General features: G+C 41.5%; 1 protein-coding gene across 4 annotated transcripts in view; it reads right to left on the bottom strand.

Moving 5' to 3' along the window:
- SASH1 (SAM and SH3 domain containing 1) overlaps positions 1 to 18,525 on the bottom strand; it is a 235,881-nt gene that overhangs the window by 158,539 nt on the left and 58,817 nt on the right. The gene's annotated exons all lie outside the window — the stretch shown is intronic.

The raw sequence follows: 18,525 nt of genomic DNA, 5'->3' as shown, positions 1-18,525 counted from the left end.
ACAAATGCCTTTGCAATGATTTGCTTTTGTTCCATTTAATCAGGTTTGTAGAATAAGCTGACAACAGAATGTGGCATGTGTGTGTGTTCAGGGGATCTGAAGGACGAAGGGAGAAATCAGCATTTACTGAACTTCTATGTACCTGCATTTTGTGTCAGGTAGTCCTGCATGCTGTTTCACTTAAAATGTGCAAGACTTAATGTAGGTATTACTAACTGTACGATACAATGAGGACACAGACTCTCAGGGGGGTGACAGACATGCCCTCTGTCCATGGCCAATAAAGAGCAGACCCAGGCTTCAAACATGTCTGTCTACTCTAACACCTGACTTCACCACCCCAGAAGTACAGGCTTCCATCCAGTGGGTATGTAGCAAACAGCAGCTAACCTTATGGCTTCTTTAAATGATAAAGCCATCTACTTGAGGCTTTAGAGAAGGGATACCCCCTCCCATCATATTTCTAAATAAAAATGAGTGTTAGCACTCCTGAGCTACACAGGCAGATGAACAATTCACTCAACCATACATGAGGAACACATGCCTGGGTGCTCAGCCTGGCCAGACAAATCAGCACCTCATCTGGGCCATCATCTCTTCCCAAGGCTGGGGCATTGCTGACCCAGCAGCCCGAGTGAGCAGCCCATGGCCCTGTGGGAAAAGCAGGGGTTCAGAAACACTGACACTGCTCTGGGGGCCTGTAAGGGATGCCCCTTCCCAAGCTCTTTATTCCAGTACAGCATGCAAGAGCATGAAATGGAAAAAAGGAGCTGGGTGCAAGGCGGACATAAACCCATCTATTCCCACCAACCTCCTAGCCCATCTGGGGCAGGACAACTGGCCTCGAAACCTGCAGACTGGAAAGGGTGGGCCCAGATACGGATCTCGGCTTGACCTCAGTGCAACTCCCCAAAGGCAGAGGGGCTGTGTGTCACCACATCCTGGCTGACCCAGGCCCTACCTCCACCAGGACAGCTTCCTGTGGAAACCCTGATGGGTACAGAGAAATGAGAGGCTCAGCCAGAGGATGTAAACAGGAGCAGCATGTTTTGTTCTGTGTCCCTGTACACCCAACTGGAGCCTCTGCTGAACAGTTTTTTGGCAGCAGTACAACTAGGAAGCCAGGCTGAGTAATGGCTTTTGATTGGCTAGGCTGTGTGGGTCAAGAATGTGCATGGTTTGACTCAACAGAGGACTCTGGTAAGGACGGGGGTGTTCTCTCCTGAGCTTTTAGCTTAAGAAAAAACAATTACAATAAATAACAAAAAAGGCATACAGTACTCAAGGGGCATGCCCTAGCCAAAGGTCAAATGGCTTACAGCCCAGAGCTAGTCCACACAGGTGCATACCCACCTGGCTGAGATTAACTTCCACAGGCAGGGCCAGGCTCCCTGGCATCTCCTCTGGACCTCTCAAACCACGTAGCAAATGTTTAATGAATGAAGAGTCTTTCTCTCTAAAGAAAATCCCTCCCAGATGGCTATGCACCCACACGTAAGTGTAAGCATGCCTACCAAGAGCACTGTGCTAAACACTAGGAAAGAAAAAACAAGGAAAATAAAGCAAATGAGTAGAACGAATGCTGTCCTTCCCCACACCCATCCCCTCCGCTCACATCAACTCCATCCATCAGATCTCCTATGTTCGTGCTTATCCTCAGAAACCTTTGAGGGCCAAGAGTCCCATGGCCACTGGGCACACAGCCCCTTCTACAGTGAAACGGTTCCTTCCTTTCTTACAACTCAAAAAAATGTTGAACAAGGACTTTGATCCATATTTCTCCTAAATTGTCTACATAAATTCAAGCTTCAAGGAGCCTGATGGAATTTTTTTTCACTATATGCCAATGGAGAAAACTGTCCCCTTTTCTCCACCCTGCCCATTTTCTCATCCCACCAGGCACAGCCAGACAGAAGGACGGATGCTGCCAGACCGGACAGCAAGCCAGCACCTGGCCATCATGCACACTGCCACCTCTCTGGGGCAGCCACAGCTCAAGCCCTTCTTAGGAAAGAAGAATACAATAACATAATAAAGATTCATGTACACACTGGACCGCAGTGGAAACTAACATGGGCTGTGAAGCCAGAACTGGTGGGTTTATGTCCCAGTTGCAACACTGTGACCTTGGAGAAACAATTAACCTCACTCAGCCTAATCTGCAAAATGGGGCACTGACAGTCCCTACATCTCACCTCATAGGACTGTATGGCAATTAGGAGAAATAACCCATGGACAGCATTTAGCACAGGACCTGCTGCACAGTTAACACTCAATAAATTTTAGCTAGTATTACTAATTACCAAAATTCAAGAATTAGTTGTCTAAATAAAGCCCTAAAATGCCTCTATCTGGAATGTATTTTATTTTTAGGAACAGTAACAGAGGTATTTGAGGCATTTAAGTAAGTCTGACACAATTATCCTCCCAGTAAGCTTTTCAAACACAAAGCTTCATATAAATATTATTCAGAATCATATTTTTAGGTTCCAGAAACTGCATGTGTGTTATTGTTTATACCCCTAGTTATCAACACAGGAAAAAAGCCCTTTCATTTGTCATCACCAATCCTTTGGACTGTGGGATTTGCTTCCCTCCTTCACACAGCAGATTCCACCATCACCAAGGGGCTGAAGTTGGGACTGGTTTTCTTAAACAGCTGGAAAAGCCCTGTCTGCCCAGTGGGACTCCAGCCGAATGGCTGCATCTTGCCGGTGACTGTGCAGCTTTCAGTCCCTGAGCTTCCTGAGAGGATACCACCGTGTGCTCATGCCCCAAAGACTGGGTCAGGGAAACACCAAAGGCCTTCTCTACCTGACCAAACACCTCGGGAATTTAAAGGAAACTGAGCAGACTGATCTGGGCTGTATATTTAGAAAGTGGGCTGAAGAATGCCCCCCTCACAAAGGCCACTCATCTTTTTCACTTCCCGTGACCACCTACCCATCATCCCTTTCATCAGACAGCTCTGGCTCAGGCACTGAAATGCAAGTGTGATGCCATTCCCCTCCCCCCATCCCACCCCATCCCATCCCATCCACTGTGAATCAGCTGCCCAACATCATTGTTTCTCCTGGACACACCCCTCCAATCCTCTCCCCCATTACCTGAATTCTGTTCTAATCTTCCCAGTCATCCCAGCAGGGAAACCTGTGTCTCTGAACTGAGATGGCTCTGTCCGGCGCCCCTGTTCTGCCTCCTGCCGACAGGGCTAACCAGGAGTGACCGGGAGGATTCTGGCCCACTCAAGAGGCTTAGGTGGTAGAGGAGAGGGAGGGCAGCATGGCCAAGACTGCCCAACGCTGGGCCCTTCCAGACCTAATAACATTTCCCAAGTGGCCTTCTTGCAGGAAGGAGAATGTCTATCCAGATAGTCCAGCCTGCTTGGCAGTTTCAAACTGTATTGGGTTTATCTTGATTCCCCACCCTTACCCCTCATAACCCAAAGTAATCTACCCAGATGATCAGGCAAAGTATCAAAGTGCCATGTTCAATTCCACTCTGCCCTGCTAACTACCAGCCCACATTCTGAGGCTCTACCTCTGAATCTATTTCAGTCCAACTCCAGGACTGCAACCTGGTCCAAACCACCAGCACCTCATTATAATCCATGTTCCATAACACTATCAGTGAGCTTTTTAAAAGATAATTTAAATGTCCCAATGGCTTCCAATCATGCTTAAAATGAAACCCTGTGGCCAATATCATCTGGCCTATCTCTTTGACCCTTTCTCAGATCTCTGACACTCACTAAAACAGTAATCATTTTGGCCTTGTTTTGTTCCTAGGATTCACCAAGTTCATTCCCACCTTGGGGGCCTTTGGAGTTGATGTCCACTCTGCTTCAAAAAGCACTCTCCACCACAGTACTCATTTGTCTGGCTCATTTTCAGCTACTTCCTTGACCCCCTCCCACCCTCCACCCCTCCTTAAATGTAGCCCCTCAGGAAACTGGATTACTTATTCAGTCTTCCAGAAGTTGACAGTTTTGTACAGAAGAGACTGCAGAAATATAAATAACATAACATGTATGTATGCCCTGCCTTGTTTCACAATGAATTTGAGGTGACAATTCAAAGTGATAAGTGATGGATATTTTTTAAAGAGGTACAAGTAAAGAAGGGGGCTGTCCTTTGTCCCTCTTCCATGGTCTAGTACAGAATTCAATTCCATCTCCCCAAAGGACACACAGTTCTGTATGCTATAGGATCTTCTCTCGGAGAATTCACAATAAAACGGAGAGACACATACGAGGATAAGACAGTGTAGAAATCCTAAGCACCCAGAATTCGGATTAAGAGCTACCTACTAATTTCAAAATCTCTCAGAACCCATGATATACAGATGATGAGAAGAAAGGACAAAAACTCACTTGGAAAGGAGTACCCTATGTGGAAGCCTTATTTTCTTCCATTTTAAGAAATGACAAAGTTCAGGCCCAAACCTATACCAGGCAAGCTTATATACAATCTTGCAAATGTCTCACAAGATTTTAATTAAAATGTCCAGTAACATTTCAGGTCAGACACTTAGAAACCTGCCATCACATCACCAAGCCCAGACAAAACTTACAAGTAAATGGAGTTCTTGTTCCATCGTGTGTTTCAATCCTTTCAAGTATCCATCAATTTCTTGTGTGTATACTTTAACTTCCTGGGCAGAGCCTCTTCCTTTCTTAAATGTCCCCTCCTCAAAAATTACATCTCTCTTCCTAGCCCCATCACTCCTTCCATCACAGCTTCCTTTAACTGGGTCGCATCAGTAACGGACAGCAAGACTTCAAAGGTACTTAAGGAAAGTACCTTTCCTTAACAGGTAGCATTTGAATTCCTAATGAGAAATGCAGGCATGGGGTAGAGGGTCAGGGCCAGACCCGGGGTTGCCTCCTTCCTCATAGTTGAGAGCAGGAGAACCAAAGCCTCTTGGGAGGAAGTGCTGTCCCCCACCATAGGTCTCAGTAAAAACAATAAAAAGACAGAAGGGTTCAAACCAACAAAAAATAAAATGGCAAACAGACTACCAGAAGACTGTAAAATGAATTTCAAATGAATAATACAAATAGTGTTAAAGGGTGCTCAAGTATATGTAGAAAAAAGAGAAATGCTGATTTTGCCATGTCAACATACCTACTATAAAAAAGTCCAGAATGGTAAAATCATATGGCAGTGAGGCACGACAGCCAGAATGTGCCTGGTCAAAATGGAACATAGTAATATACCTGAAGAAAAGGATTCTGCTGGTCATATAATATCATTATTTGTAAATATTGATACCCTTGACTTTGTGTTTCATTTTTGCTATTTTGCAATGGTTCCTGCTGTCAGACTCTTGGGAACGATGTTCACTCTCCCCTTGTGTTTTCCCCAGCTCCCATGTCAGCAGACCTGCCTATCTTAGGCAGAGCCACCAGCCAGGATTTACTCTCACCTTGACCTTCCATCAAGAGAAATCTTCCTGCCGGTCTGGAGTCATTTCCTGCCTCAACCACAGCAATTTTTCGTTTTATAGTCTTCTTAAACACTGAATTATAAATTCTGCATGTGCTCAAGACAGCCAACTTCTGCATGTTTAGCTCCCACACTGCATGAATGAGGTGTCTACACCTTTTTTTATCCACTGCCAAACTTGATTCCAAATTACTGATTCCTCTGCCATCCTTTTAAGGCACTGCACTCGCTGGTCCATACACACTCCACTGACTTTCTATGGCCACTTGGTGAGTACGTTTCCTCAGGAAGGAGTGGCAGCGGGACCACCTCTGAGAATTTCTGGGGCCCTTTTCCTTTGCGACCATGAGTTACATTCCTTTTCAATCTCAATTTTAAAACTTTCCTTTTCCTCTGCAAATTAGAAGTTTTTTAAAAGGATGTCTGCTGGGCTGTGTAATAGTCTCCAAAGGGAAGTGATGAGGTTTTGGCTTGAATCACTGAACTAGAGTAATCTACAGTAATGTGCTATAGGGAGTGGTCCTTTACAGGATGGGCTACGTACAGATGATCTAGGAAATTTTATTTTTCTAATTACCCATTTTTATTTCACTTTACAAAGACATTTCACTGAAAGCATTTATTCTGAACAAACGGTGGGAATTAAAATTAATCTATTCAGGGATCTGAACCTTTCAAAATGAATGTCTCTCAAGATTTTAATTAAAATATCCAGTAAGAAATCCACAGAAAATATAACACACTAAAAATTATTTCCATTTTCTCCATATCATCTCTTACCTTCCATTCCTAACCCTCAGCAATTCAGTAAGGAGTGATTTCTGACTCCCCAAATCTTATATCATTGCTAAGATACCTGTGGGCATGCTACACAGCCTCATCAACTAGCAGATAAAGTGGTACCAGGAGGCGTCTCAAGCAGAGGTTAATATTTTCACACAGAAACCTCTTATCACTCTTTCTGCAGCATAGTCCTTACAGAATAAGGACATTTCTCCCCACTTACGATGGAGTTCTGTCCCAATAAATAAGTTGAAATGATCTTAAGTCAAAAATGCATTTAATAAACCTAATCTACCTAAAATCACAACTTAGCCCAGCATATATAAATGTAAATGAGCTCAGCACACTTATATTATTAGCCTATTTGGTAAAATCATCTAACACAAAGTTTCTTTTATATTAATAGTGTTGAATATCTCATATAATTTATTGAATACAGCACTGAAAAGGAAAAATAGAATGGTGGTATGGGCCCCCTTCCCTCTGTGTATGTCTGTCTATATCCAAATTTCCCCATGCTAGATTAGAGTGCACTCTGGCAACCTCATCTTGACTAAACCTAAAAAGGTCCTATTTCCACATAAGGTCACATTCTGAGATACCAGGGATTTAGACTTTAGTATATTGTTTCTGGGGGGACATAATTTAACCCACATCACCCCCTCCCACAGTTCTCAGGACAATGAACTGAGATAATGTGTGGGAAGAGTTTAGTACAGCATTTGGCACATAGTACATGATCAGTAAGTATCAGCTGCTAATATTAATATTATTGTTATTATTGCTAGGTCATCCAGGCTTTCTGTCCCATAGTCCTTGCTAAAAAGGCTTTGCAAACAAGTCTTTATATAAAGGCAGTCAAGTTTCAAAGACTATTCCAACGACCACACAAAAATATAACCTCCCAACTCCTTGGGAGAAGAAGTAATAACTACGCTGGTCGACTGGGTAGTAAACAGTAAAACATTCTTTGTTCTAACCAGAGCTCCGAAGCATCAGGGAAGCATGGAATGCAGAGCTGTGTGGAAACAGTAAAGTAAGTCCTCCAAAGAATCTGCTGATAATTGAATTTCCAAGTTCCTTTGATTTGCAGGGGAAAAAAAAAATTGATTCTACCCTGCATGGTCTCCGCACATTGCCACAAAGAACATAGGCTTGTATTTTTTCAAATCCAAGTCCATAGAGGACAAAAGACACATTAGAAAACCAGAAGCCAAAGAACCAATGAACTGACTGCTAATTTTAAGAAGCAGGGACTGAACTTTAAAGATAAGAAAAGTGACTGCCCTTACCTACAAAAGCTATTGCAGAGTTTGCCTACATCCCCATCGTACGTGACTGTCAGTCCCACAAGGCGTGGCTGCACGGCTGCAACATCAGCGTGCTCTTCTCTGCACTAAAATAAAGCTTGTTTTGGTTTGGACCTCCATGGGACACTGGAAGGTAGGTGTCACACCCCCACTCCATGTTCATTCTGCTAGGGCATTTTTCTACCAAAACACCAGAGCCTCAATACTCCTCACTGTCAGATATGCTGCATAATTCAGTGCTTACTTATCTTTACCTGACTAGCAAACTCAGGATTCAAACCAATCTTGCTTTGGCTTGTTTTCTTGGTCTCCGGCTGATCCTCTGGAACCGTCTGGAACCTAGTGCCCTTGAGCAACTCTCGCCCTGCATTTTCTCCTTTATATGTAAGGACTTGAAACAGAACACCCTCCAACTTGTCTGAAAGTTAGGTCCACAGGTATACATACAGACAATACATTTCTGTGTCTTTTAAAAAAATCTTTTTTTTTAAAGGAAATTAAAACCTAATATTCTAAAACCAAACGCTTTTGCAGCTTGCAAAACTATGGCTGACAACAGGAGAGTCTGCCTTTCCCAGTGTTGTATAAGTGGGCCTTCCTGTTTTCCACAATAGAAGAAGAAACTAGAAATCATTAAAACTAAAGCTGTGCTCTTCTAGAATTTGAGGCAGCTGGTAACAAGGAGACACCAGACATTTGTGCTTCTCTCTGCCTCCTGGAAAGAGGTGAGCCTGCAAAGTCTTGGGTGTACGCCACACTGACCCACGCTATGGCATCCGAGACCTGAGGCAGCCTGGGTAGGATGGGAAAACCCAGACTGCAGGTCACTTCTGGCTTTACCCTCAAACTCTGGCTCAAAGAACAGCAGAGCCTACATCCATCTGGGTCTAGCCTACTTCAGTGGGCATTTACATACTTGCAAAGACACAACTTCAGTGTTTCACCTCTGTTTCACAGATAAAAGAGATGAACTCGAAGCCTAAAATTTGCAGGAACCAAAACCAACCAGTTGTTGAATTATTCGTACAAAAATATGAACAATGAAATGTCAGTGTGTTTGAGAAGGAAAACAGGAATCCTATCTTACTCACATGGCTAAAAACAGTGGCTGCTAACAAGACTGGGTTTCTGGTGGCTATGAGAGCATTAAACAAGTCAGTGTATGTAAAGACACACTATGAAGTGCAATGAATTATAGCAAAGTAAATATTATAATCTAATCTCTAGAGCAGCACCTCTTTGAGTAAGTGATGTGACCTGCTAAAAATCTCGTGATGTTTTAAGAACACACTCGTCCTATTTGCCTCCCCTCGCAGTTTCTATGGAAGCTGGTCTGCTGTGGAAGGCCTACCTTTTAAAGACAAAGCTCTGGAATGTGGAGCCCTTCAGTGACTGACAAGCTGAAGAGCACTGATACGTGGGAGTTACTTTCTGACATCCTGTTCTGTTGAAACAGCGCATAGTTCCTTGGTAATGCTGAAGTTACATCACATGGATTTTACTGTATCTTTCATGTATCATTTATGAATCGTTTGACACCTATTTCTTCAACACTCATCATGTAGCCTCAATTTCCTAATCAAGGCCAATCACTACCAGGATTCAGTGTTATGAGCGGCTTTCATTAAGTTGCCACCTGGACACCACATGTTACCTAAGTAACAACAAGCTGCAGAAGACCTAATAACCTTTCCCCAGTACACTAAGCCCCAACACTCCATTTTTGTGGGAAGTTTTCAATAAAACTGCAATTCATGATAAAATCTGCTTTTAAAATGACATGTTTTATCTTTCCAGTGTAAAATGCCTATAATCTTTTCAGACTTTACATGGTCTTCCTAAAATTCCAATTCCTTCAGGTTTTCTTCGGGTGCAAAATGAACTTACCCCAAAATAAAAATATAAGTGGCAAATTTATTCACTACAAGTTTACAATTCTTTCTCAAACCACAGTCAATCCCACTTTCTACCGTATTTGCTCTGAAATGGGTTTGCAGGTTGCTCTGGGCTCTGGTAGGGACATTACCATGTGATTCTTTTATCAGTTCTTAACTGGAGACTGAAGACGCCTATCAAAGATGCCAAGATACAGAATGAATGATTAGTAACCGTGATATAAACAACGGCTAACTTAATTAAACCCTGAGAAAATATTTTTTTTTAAAGTTCAAGGTAATAAAAATAGATTTAGTTACAATCACATACATCCAGCACTCAAAAAAATAAGATTATCAGTTAGGTGAATGCTTTCAATGTTTTACATGTTTCTAATAAGTCAACTATTAAAAAAGATCTCATATTATTGTGCTACTTAGTCACAAGAGAATTGAAAATAACAATCTGGACACCATTTAAACAAAAAATGTTTTCATTACAAATATCTTCTTGCCTATTCACAAGTTTTATACATTTTTCCCTCTTGATAATAAAGAATTTTTTAACACCCATTTCCTAACATGTAACCTGAAGATTGATACTTTGAAGCAATGTGAGCATCTATTTTTAATTACTTCCATTGGGCTGTTCCTGAGTTATATCTCCTTATAATAAACTGCTAATCAGTAAGTAAACTGGTTAATCTAGTAAATAAATTGGTTTCCTGAGTTCTGTGAGCAGCTCTAGCAAATAAACTGAACCAGAGATGTGGGTCACAGGAACCTCCAAGCACAGCTAACAACCTGGACTTGCAATTGACATCTGATGATTGCAATGGCCTTCTTTGAGATGACCTGTGGGATCTGACCCTAAATAATGTCGAGACCTAAGTTAAATCTGTGGGATACGCAGTCGCATCTAGTGAGAACTGGAAAACTGCTTAGCGGTATTGAAAAAAAAAATTGTACCCTCCCAGAGTAGTCCATTTGTTAACAACCAATGAACCTACAGTGACACATCATCACCCTAAATCCAGAGCTTATGTTACCGCTCACTCTTGGTATTGTTCATTCTATGGGTTTGGACAAATTTATAATGGCATGTTATCCACTACTATACAAATCGTGTGCTCCACCTGTTCATCCTCCCTCCTCCTTAACCCCTGGCCACTACTGATCTTCTCCCTGTCTCCAGTTTTGACTTTTCCAAAATGTCCTAAAATCAAAAATCAGAAACCTTTCCAGGATGATTTCTTCACTTTAATGTGCATCAAAGGTTTCTTCACATCTCTTGGCAGGCACACGGGTGGCACAGCCAGGCAGAGGGGTAGGTAGACTCCCTGGACCTTTCTCACTCACTGCTGGTTGTAAAACCAAACAAAGGATGCTAGATAACTCATTTCTTTTTAGCACTGAATAATATTCCATTGTCCAAATGTGCCACACTTTACGTATTCACCCACTTGATGGGCGTCTCGGTCATTTCCAAGTTTTGGCAATTATGAATAAAGCTGCTATAAACATTCTATGTGCAGGTTTTTGTGCGAACATTACATTTTCAACTCCTCGGAGTAAACACCAAGAAGCATGATTGCTAGATCAGATGGTAAAAGTGATGTTTGGTTTTGTAAGAAATTGCGAAATCATCTTCCAAAATGTCTGTACCATTTTTCATTCCCACCAGCAACAAACAAGAATTCCTGTTGCTCCACATCCTCTTCAGCATTCAGTGGTTGTCAGTGTTCCCAATTTCGGCCAGTGTTATATGTGTACAGGGGATCTTGTTGTTTCTGTTAAAAAATTTTTTTAACCCTGGGCATTTCAAAACAAGGACGTTTGTAAAATTGTTAATGGTTTATTTAAGGGAGGTCTTTAAAATCCTCTGAAAATGGATGTAAGCCTATAGCATAGATAGTTATTCTTAAGCTAGAATATTCCTTTCTTATGCGAAGTGAAATAAACCAGGCAGAGAAGGACAAACACCGTATGATTACACTTAGAAGTGGAATCTAAAAAAATGAAACAGAAATAGACTCATGGACACAGAGGAGAGGCTAGAGGCTGCCATGGAGAAGAGAGTTAACAGAAGTGGTGAAATAGGTAAAGGGATAAAGACTCATAAAATCCCAATTATGGTATAAATTAGCCACAGAATTGAAAATACAGCATAGGAAAAATAGTCAATAATACTGCAATATCATTATATGTTGATAGATAGTTAACAATATTTATTGGGGTGAGCACCAAATAATGGGGATAACTGCCAAATCACTATGTTGTATACCTGAAACCAATGTAATATTATATATCAACCATACTTCAAAAAAAGAAAAAAATTCCTTTCTTCTACAAATAACATAATACACTCCATTTTTAAAAGTGCCCCAAAAAAAGGATATAAACTTTTTTTTAGTTCTGGTGAAAAACTGTTGGTTGATAGCAAGTCTTAGGCAAAAGCATCAAAGACCACAGAAGTAACTAGGATAAGTTTTTTAAGTAACTGGGGCTCAGGATACACACCGAGGTTTTTAAATGTTCCTCAAAAATCACTTCTACTTAAAATTACAATTATATGCATGTATTTTTCTTTTACTCTTAATTCCACTGTTACCTGCAAGCCAGAAAGAAGAACTGAAGCCACAGCCAGGCAGAGGGGTGGGTAGACTCCCTGGATCTTTCTCACTCACTGCTGGTTGTAAAACCAAACATAGGATGATTAAGGCACCAAAGTCAACTAGGAGTCAAATCTGCATTACAGACACCAAGGAGAGAACTGCAAGTTATCTCTATGGACACATGGAACAGTCTACAGGGCATTCGTTAGCAATATAGGCAGATTCAGATTTCACCAGTCCTCTTAGAAAGGTGAAAGACAATAGGAGATCCCTTCAGAAAAGAAAGAATACTGACTACAGAGAGAAAAGAATCTCATTATCAAGCATTTGTCTTCTGAGTCTCAGAGATACAATGATGCCTGGGTACCTGGAGTCATCTCTATTACATGACTTGACATGCAAGAACAAAAAAAAGCCAGGTAACCTCTTATAAAGTGTCTCGTCTCATAAAGAATTAATGTTACTCAGTGAAACATATTATGGAACAAAAGATGGGACACTAGACAGCTGGCTAGGAGCAAAGCTAATGAGGAACAGATCCACCGTTTTCTGATCTTATTACCAAAAATAAATTAATAAATGAGCCTACCCTCTGAAATAATGACAAATCCAAGTGGTCACAAGACATATTCTGTCTCAAAATTAGTCTGAAGGTTTGGTTAATTCTTATAGTCGTAGTCTATACTCATGGGTATGATTAAATGGTATAGTTAATTTAGAGTCTTAGCCTATGTTTAAATGAACTATTTCGCAATCGATTTAATTTTTACTGTATGATAATGTGTGTAAAGCATGGGTAAGCACATATATCACAGTGGAATTATGATGGTTAAGTCTAAAGCAGAAAGAACTCTTAAAAATACATAAAACTAGTAGTTACAGGTTTCCCTTTTATGTCTTTTATAAAACTGACTTACAGATTTGCATATGAATCATTCACACAGCTGAATATTTCCTCTACTTCACCCTCTAAAATTAGGTTTTAGAAGGTGGAATTAAAGCCTATTGAGCTACAGTACTATGTTCATATTGTTATAAATAATAATTCCCCTCTTCAAGGAACCACATCATTCATTCCAGTATAGAGAGACAGGTAAATATATATGTAAATATATATGTGTCTAGATAGATAACTTTTCTTTACAATGAGAAAAAAATAATTACAAGACTACAGCATCTTCTGAGCTTCAAAGAATTATCAAAAGAACGTTACCATGGAGCAATCACTGATTACTCGCAGATATTTAGTAAAAGATGAGGACTAAGGGAAGTCAGATGATAGATAACTGACATATTTCATAAACCTTTAGCCCAGGCTCTCATCTCCTCTTGCCTGGATTGTTATGGTGGTCGCCCTTCAAATTCACCACCAACTCATAGCCCAGAAAAGCTACTTCCTTAAAACACAGAACTGATCATGTCACAGGTCAGTGTAAAAATCTGGCTCCTCACCAGAGCCTACAGAAGGATTCCAACTACCTGAGCGCTCAAGCTCTAGCGCCGCCGCCCCCCCCGCCATGGGTGCTCTCCCATCCTCATTCCCCGTGGCTCTGCCTGGTAGGCCCTTCCGCCATTCCTCCTTACCCTTCACTGAAGAGCGCATCTCAGGAAAACCTATTTACTGCCAACGCCCAAATCAAAGAACATTTCTGGACACTGAACCACCCTGTGCACTACCGCTGCACCCCTCCAACTCTGTGCTCTGCTCCTGCCGCCTGGGGGCGCTCTGCCCACCGCACTGTGGGTCCAGGTATTTACAGGAGGGATGGTGGAACTGCTGTTATTTCTCCTACAAAGGATCTTTCTCCTGGATCTTTCTTTAAGCCAGGGGCATGTGTCACTAGTACTCAGCTCAGTAGCAAAGACTGACAGCCAATAAATGTTTCAATAGGTGTGTGAAAGAATGAACTATAAATGCAATTGCAACCAGGAGGTAATTCCAGGAAATAACAGATTATCCAAATCCCAGCTCCTCTGTTTACTATCTGTGTGATTTGAGACACACGTGTTTACCCGCCCCCTGTAAAATGGAGACAGTAATGCTCACTGGTCACAATGAGAGGCTCAAGTAAATCCGGGAAGAGCCCCAGGTACAGCACCAGGAAGCAGGGCCTGTAAGTGCTGCCTCCCCGTCCCCCATGGAGCTGCGTTCTACCAGAAGGCAGAGTGAACGATGAAAAAGGAGGTTGACAGCAGTAAATCAGGTGGAAGAGGGCAGGATTACAAGGTAGGGAATGGTAAATGGAGGCAGAAAGGGGAAGCAGGGGACCAAGAACAGTCCTTTAGTGCCGAAGTCTCTTCTGACAGCAAAAGATTTAGGCAACCCCAGCCACAATTATAAAAGATTTAACTTTTGTCCTTGGCTAAGAGGTCTAGTTCCTACTCTGCTATCTTGAGCCATTCCATTTCTCATCTCTAAATCAGGGAGTTGAGGGCTCATTTCCAAGGTCTCTTCAGTTCCTCCGCTAAAAAACACCCCGCAACTTCGCCACTTATAAAAGGCCTAAGGCTGTCAGCTGGCTACGGGAACATAAAACAAAGTCAGAATATTTGAAACCAGGGCTGACTCTCAAATTCTAAGACCTAAAATTAAGTCATTAGCTGATGGGCTTAACGTATGATACCACCCAAGGAATATGTAAACTACTGCTTTCAAAGGGGTTTGCATGTTAAAAGAGTCCTAGGCATCTCACCAACACATTACCTCCCCCAAACTTTGCCCAAAACTAAAAAGCAAAGAAGGGTCTTTAAAAAAAATTTTTTTTTAATAAATAGGAAGCTGGGATAAGCCTAACAGCTTCGTGGACTAAAGGCTTTTTGGTAGCTAGCATAGGAATCAGAGTGAGGCAGAGGCCAGAGCATTGCTATATACAAAGGATACAAAGGATATTCTCTAAGTACTACTAGGAAATGGGTGTAAATTGCAGGAACAGCGCAGGCAACAGAGGAAATAAGAGGTTTGGGGGAGGTGCGTTTTACAGGATCTTGCAAACAATAGGCACTTACTAAATCCCTTTTCCTCCCTTCCCAGTTAGTAAGCAGCTTAAAAGCCTGGCCTAGCTTTAAGAGGTCCCCAAATTCTGTAGGAAAAACTTATGAACCACCAGAATTTACCAAATGGATAATCAGTGATCAAAACAATGATTACTGTATCTAATAACTTAAGCAAAATTACTCTTAAAAACAATTACCGTCCCCCACACACAGAAAAAGGGAATGTTGTGTCTGCAACCATGGGGTAGAGATAAAAGTAAAATCCCACAGGATTCTAACTCGTTTGCACTTCTTGGAAGAAAACTAAACATGTTACTATGAAAGGTGACATGCTTTGAAGACCCAGGCAGACCACATGTTGCAGTTAGAGAACAAGATAGCACATTTCACAAGGAAGACGTGGTTTAATTGCTCAGGGTTTACAAACATTTCGTAATTTGCCTTTACTGTTCCCAGTTGAAGTGCCAGGATTTTAGTTTGCATGATGAAACTGCCTAAATGGTAGCTTCAGCATGAGCAGAATTTATTGAAGTCTTCATAAATGTACCCCATTAGAGCAGGCACATGAGTTTTTATGTAAGTAAGACTCACATTGTTAAGTGTCATTTTTTCAGATAGTAGGCTCATTTATTAATTTACTTTTGGTAATGAGACCTGAAAATGGTGGATCTGTTCCTCATTAGCTTTGCTCCTAGCCAGCTGTCTAGGACTGTATTTTTATGTGCCTCCTGTATTAAGATATACTTCTCTCCTTTTTCATTCAGTTAAACCATGTTCTCAGGGCCCAGTTAAATCCCAGGCCCTGGAGATAGAAAAATAAGTAAAATACTGACCCTGCTCTCTAGGCACTCACAGTCACTTAGTGTTGGTAAGCTCATTTCCTCTTAATTCTCTATTTACTTCACTTACTGGCATTTATTCATTCTAGCATGGCTCAAACTTTTTTCATGCCATAAATGTTACAATTTCTTCTCTGAATAAGCATTTCATTAATAATTATCTAAAAGCAACTAGTGGGTGTGGAACTGTGCAGAACTGAACTAATTTAAATGCGAAATGTGTCCTAATAAACTCAACCATTCAGTATTTACTGAGATCACTGCCTCTGGGGCAACACCCTTCCCAGGGGCAGAACCAACCAAGTCCCCAGGAGATGCCCAGATGCCTCCCAGTGGCTGTGCACCACCCAAAAAGGGGGACTGTGCTCATTCATGCACCTAAAAAAGTTGTAGCCTTTAACAGACGTCAAGCTTTGATTTTTACTCTTGTAAGAACCTAAAAAAGTAGCAACTGTGCCTGAAATCATTTAAATATGTTTGGATGCAAATCTTCCCACCATCTCTACTCCCCTCTACAAGTTCAGTATTGAAAAAGAATCTTTCAGATAGCATTTTCTGAAAATACTGGACATAATTACATTTCTACTATGTTGATCTGGGATCATTAACCAGGGAGTAGCATGGCATTAGGCTCCTGGCTAGTAAAGGTCAGAGAAGTCGGGTGCAGCCTGACACTGTCACTAGCAAGCTGTGCCACAACATGGTCAAGTCACTTCACCTGTCTAGGCAGAGACTGCAAAATCCCTTGCTTTAAATACAAAAGGTGTCTCTTAGCTCAGTTAAGTACTGAGAAAGTCAACTGTCAGTTTTAGGGCTTGATATAATCCCTCCAAAAATACAGTTTTGTATACTCTTGGATAACAGCTCTCAAAGCAGGATGACGATCTTCCCTTTTAACCTGGTGACTTCCTACAGGAATGTACAAAGGAGAAATAAACCATGTCTTCGTCTGAACTTTATTAAGGAACAATCCTCATGCTCAAGTTTACAGAAAAGGAAGTAAGATTGTATGAAAGACAAGAAAAGGCATGAGTGAACACAACATGTTTGGGACAATCTTTATGTTCTTTCCTGCCTCACACTGGTTTGCTTTTAGAAGTAAGTACTACTTTCTTTTCTCCTGCATCTTCCCTTTGAACAGGTTGGAGCTTCTAGAGCTCCAGCCCACCTTTTCACACAGCCAAAGAACACTCTACTACAGCTGACCCAACAGCGCTGGAATCTCCCAGGGAAGGGAAAGCAAATCTTCGGAAAAGTGCCACCTGCCAACAACCCCCACCTTCCTAAGCAACCCTGAACCCACACTTCCATTTAAGTGAGCGACTCCAACTCTCCATGCCCCCCGACCCCACCTCCCCAGCCCACACCCTAGGAAGAAATGCAGTGTGATGTTATCAAACCAACTTTTTTAGTCACTGAAAATTTAGAGCGGAGGCTAATAAGCAAGAAATAACAAGATAAGCTTCCTGCTTGACAAACTTAAAAAACAATCACCACAACTTTAAAATGTTTACTGGGTTTTCCGGAATTTCACTAAAGGCCCATATTCACCAGTAATGTTCAGGAAATACAAAAACTAGAGGCTTAAAATTTTTTAAAATATGCATTTAAAAAATATCCAAAAGTGAGAGGAGCAGATAGAAATCGTTGGCCAACCGTTCCTGGTTGTCTGTACAGGAATAATCATAAATACCAATGAACACCTGAAAATGGAATACTTGGGACTCTAAGATGTCTGGAAAGATGAGGCACAAGACTATAAGAGAATTAACAAGGTTACCCTTTACTGAGCACCTACTAAATGCCAGTATGCTGAGTACTAGATACACATCAACTTACCTAACTCTCAGAAAACCTAAGGAGCAAATCTTCACCTCACTTTTCAGGAAGTAAAACTGGAAATCAGTAGGGTACTTTAATACCCTGGCCGTGGTCATGCAGTAAAGTCAAGCTGGGATTTGGCCCAAGCTAACTCACTTCAAAGTCCAACAGCTTAATTACTGTACTAAAGATGGTGCACTGTTCATCATTCCCAAAGAGCTGCTTTGTAAAAACTACACCTCCTTCTATTAGAAACATAAAAGATCTCAAAGTAAACCTCCAGCCTTTTCCCATCATTTACAAGACTGCGCATTCGAAATCTTTAAACTGCAATTGACAATATGTGTGGATTAAGATGTCTGACGGTAATAACCCCCACCACTCATGTAATTCCAGTCTACCTGCCTACCTACAGCCCCACCAGAGCAAGCCTACGAATTCCCCAAGGCACTGAACTCCGAGCAAGTTACACCTTCATCCTCCAGGCATAAGAACTATTTTTCAGAAATTATGCCAGATCCATGGGCGGTTTTAGTTACTGGACATTTCAAAATACATGACAATACAGATTTAGCAAAATAAGTCCTATTGTTTTTAGTTCCCAAACATGAAACAACAAATATCAAGTAATTCTACAAGTAGAAAAACAGCAAAGTAAACTCTTTGGTGGTTGAGTAAAGAGATGGTTGTTTTCCTCTGGGGGGCAGACAACAAATGGTGAAGAGATAAACATCAGTAACCTCGGCCTCTTCCCAGATCCAACTGTGGATGCAGATCAGCCAAATACCAGTTATTTACTTCTACGCATTGAAGGACCCGTTCTAGCCTCTTCCACACCGACT

This window comes from Manis javanica, chromosome 13, assembly GCF_040802235.1.
Source record: "Manis javanica isolate MJ-LG chromosome 13, MJ_LKY, whole genome shotgun sequence".
NCBI classification, from domain to species: Eukaryota; Metazoa; Chordata; class Mammalia; order Pholidota; family Manidae; genus Manis; species Manis javanica.
This window is presented reverse-complemented; position numbering and strand designations above follow the sequence as displayed.